The sequence below is a fragment of the Nematolebias whitei genome, chromosome 18, assembly GCF_014905685.2.
Source record: "Nematolebias whitei isolate Nwh7 chromosome 18, NemWhi1, whole genome shotgun sequence".
Lineage (NCBI taxonomy): Eukaryota > Metazoa > Chordata > Actinopteri > Cyprinodontiformes > Rivulidae > Nematolebias > Nematolebias whitei.
In genome coordinates, this window is record NC_056515.1 from 7,011,658 (window position 1) to 7,015,807 (window position 4,150).

Sequence of the window (4,150 nt, forward strand, 5' to 3'; positions counted from 1 at the left end):
CATCAGTGTGCTAATGATCCATTGTTAGGCTGATGGTCCTTCTTGAGCATGTGATCAGCTGGTTTTGGTTGTCAGCAGCAAAACTGGTTGATCCACTCTGAGAAGGTGCTATTTAAGAGACTGAGCTGAGTACAGCACCTCAGACTGAGGAAGTCTCTTGGATGAGAGACGAAACGTTTCTACATTTTTTTGTTGTTTTGCTTTGTTTTGTTTTTTTGAATGTCCAGAGGACCAGATTTAACTTTTTTAGATTTTTCTACCTGGATTATTGAGCATGCATCAGGAGATCAGCTTTATCCTACCAGGTGTAGCTTCAAATGGCCGCCGTAGATACCAGATGAAGGAGACCTTCTGCTGAGATGATTTTGAGCAACGTCAAAGGTGGAGAACCATTTCACGTCCCCTGGCATCAAGAGTCGGGTCACTGGCTCCAAAGTGGTCAACCAAAGGTCTTTCTGGAGTTCTGGCCAGCTGTTGTTAACTCTGTTGATGGAAACTGCAGGTGCTGGAGCGCTGAAAATGGTTTATCAAACTTTGACAAAGTTGAAATTTTAATTTTCCTTCTTTGAAGTTTTTGTAGGTTGTTTGAGTCCTAAAAGCTTACTTCTTCTCATCTTTCATCGTCTTCGTCATTGCATCTTTCCTGTCCTCTCTCTCATTCATCTGAGGGTCTTCCTCTATTGCAAACTTTCAGCCACACATCTAACTTGAAAGGGGTGGCCGATTTGAACCAATCAGAATGGAAGGGCCAAGCTTTTGTCAACTAAATAAAGTATTATCTTAATCTGCTCTGTTAAAAAAGTAATCAAATAAAACATGTAAGACAATTCTATTAACTCCAAGTGAGATCAAAAACCAATAAAACACTTTGTTAACATTGTAAACAGAAAACAAGTTTGCAAACTTTTGGCTACATGTATTCTTGTCAGCTGTAAGATAAATAACAAGGCAAGTTATTAGTTATTCCCAGCAAACAATTATTTCATTACAGGAAAACATTATAACTTCCCCATAATGTGAATAAAAGTCTGTCAGTTTTATACATGCAGAAAAAAATCCATGGTTCTCACACTACACAGGACTCCGTTGAGCAAGGACATGCACTTTTCTTATCATCATGTGATGTTTGACAAGAGACAGGGTTGTTTGGTTCGATGTTGGTACAAGGTGATACCAGAATATCCTGGGTGATCTGTGTTAACTCAAACATCCATTTTTGGGTTCACAGAAAGAGCTGTCTGATATTATCAGATTGATTGGGTATTTGACTGTCTTTGCAAACCATAAAAGTCTCTTTTTAGACATTTCCCAGACTTAGGGATGCTGAAAAAAGGTTTAAACTGTTCCAGGGTCTGAAATAAGGGTGAAAAGTCTCAGTTGTTCAAGGGAGCGGAGTTTCTTTTTTTTTTTCTTTAAGGGACATCTTTACTGAAGGAACTTACTCAGTTCCAATTATCAGAAAAATAAGTGAATGCTATCAAATGACATTCAGGGATGCACATATATACCTACAGCATAGATGTGACACTTAAATTTTAAATGAAATTCAGTTCAATTTATTTATATAGTGCCAAGTCACAACAGAAGTTGTCTCAGGGCAATGTACAAAAACATTCACATACATAAAAAAAGCAATGAGTAAAAATGATCCATCTAAGGAAGCCAGCACATGACACTGAATTCACTTTGTTGTGGTCTCCCAACCTGAGCAAGCACTTTGGCAACTGTGGAAAGGAAAAACTCCCTTTTAACAGGAAGAAACCTCCAGTAGAACCAGGCTCAGGTAAACTGGCCATCTGCTTTGACTGGCTGGTTTGAGAGGACAGGAAGGAAAAACTAACAAACTTAGAATGGCAGGTCTGGGTGTAGTTTCTACTGGAAGAAAGACAAAAATGTCTGCAAGTTAAAGATAGAAACAATTACAAATACAAACAGGTTGAGTAGAACAAGTAAAGACAGCAGCAGAGTGAGGACATGTGGTCAGTTTGGCCTCCAGCGGTCTAAACCTATAGCAGCATAACTACGGGATAGCTCAGGAAATCCAAGCCAACCCTAACTATAGGATTTATCAAAAAGAAAAAAAGACATCTTAAAAGTAGACAATGTGTCAGTCTGACAGACAGAAACTGGAAATTGGTTCCACAAGAGAGGAGCCTGTAAACTAAAAGTGCTGCCTCCTATTCCACTTTTGGAAACTCTATGAACCACAAGTAAACCTGCAGTCTGAAAATGAAGTGCCCAAAGTATGGAACAATAAGGTCTGTAATATAAGCTGGAGCTTGGTTGTTGAGAGCTTTGTATGTTAGAAGTAAAAAATTGAATTCTATTCTGAATTTAACAGGGAGCCAATGGAGAGCTGTGGCTGAGTGGTTAGAGCAGTCGTCCTCCATTGGAAGAGTTGGGTGTTCGACTCCACCAGCAATCACATGCCGAAGTGTACCTGGGCAAGACATTGAACCCCGCATTGCCTCCCATTGGTGTCTGAATGTGATAAAGCATTGATTAAGATCTTTAGAATTATTTGTTCAGCTTTGTAGAGATCTAGTAGAATGCTGTATGAATGGGTAAATGAAAGCACAGATTGTAGTGTAAAGTACTTTAAGTGTCTTGATAAGATAGAAAGGTACTATATAAGTACAGTCCATAAAACTGGAGAGATATGATCTCTCCTACTAACTTTCACAAAAAATTTGGCAGCAGCATTTTGGATCAACTGAAGACATTTTAAAGAAGATTTTTTTTTTTTTCATTATCAAGGCATCTTTATTCTTTGATCCACTTTTAGATTTAACAAAAAAAAACAACAACAACAAAAATGTTGGGGCTTAGTGGAGAAACGTGAATGCAAAAGAAACTTGAAGGCGAAGTCACAAATGCAGCAACATGACTTCAGATACAAAGAGGGGTCGGCTGAATCTCCATTTATAGGAATGTGGTTTATGGAGAGGCAAAACCTAACAGGGTGCGCCTACACAAGAGCTGAGGGGGGTCTAAATGGTCTGGGGGGTTGGGTCCCGCTGTAGTTCAGAGCTGCCCGCAGTTGGCGATGAAGATCTTGCCTTTGGGTTTCCCTGACGAGGTGCCGTGGGCCTCCATCTTCCTCACCACGTCCAGCCCGTCCACCATGCTGCCCAACACCATGTGCTTCCCGTCGAGCCATGAGGTCTTCTGTGTACAGATGAAGAACTGGGACCCGTTCAGAGGCGGACTGGCCATCGGGAGCGCCGGGACAATTCCCGGTGGCCTGGTTGCCGAGGAACGGGACTAAAGGCTCGGTTCGGGTCGCACGGACTTTATTATTTTAAATAAACAATTCACTTTTGCCTGGGCTCAGGTCTCACGCTGCACTGCAGCGACGGAGAAAGCCTGGCACATCCCCCGGCCGGGCCGGCCCCCTCCCTTCCTTTTCTGTGTGTCACTCACAGAGCAGAGACACACACACACACATTGCGCCCGCCCCCCTCCCCGCCCTAGGACTCGCGCTCCCGACGGTGTTGGCGCGCGGTGCGTGCATCTCTGAGTTGTAGAATGGAGCAACAGAGACAGAAGAGACAGCCAAAGAAGAGGAAAGGTGGAGCAGAGAGAGAGAGGATAAAAAAGAGAAAAGCTCTGGCCGCGGATGCTGCTAAGTGCTATAAATTAATGTTTGTTCGTAATGGAGCAGGTAAGAGAAACACTTGTGTTGAAAAAATTGAACTCTGGCACAGTTTATCAGCACAGCTTAATATCCACATGCTAGCTTCACTTTGAGGGACCTAAGTGGGCCAAACTGACTTAATATAACAAATGTTTTTAAGTTTTTACAAAGAATATTGCAAATTTTATAATATGGGTTAGGATCTGAAAAAAGTTTAATGTTGAAATGTCTAGGAATTCAGATTTTTTTGTATCTAAAAAAGTTAAGTCAGGTCCTCTGGACAAATAAAAAAAAAAAACTTGTTGAAACTTTTGTCTTTAATCCAAAAAACTAAGTTCAGTCTGAGGAGTTGCAACAAGCTCAGTTTCAAATAGCCTCTTCTCATAGTGGATCAACCTGTTTGTTGTTAACATCCAGAACTAGCTGTTAACATAAGGAAGACCTGCAGCCTAACAACCCCTAACAATGGTTTCTTTTCACAAAGATGGCTTCCTTTACTCCTCTCTCAAACCA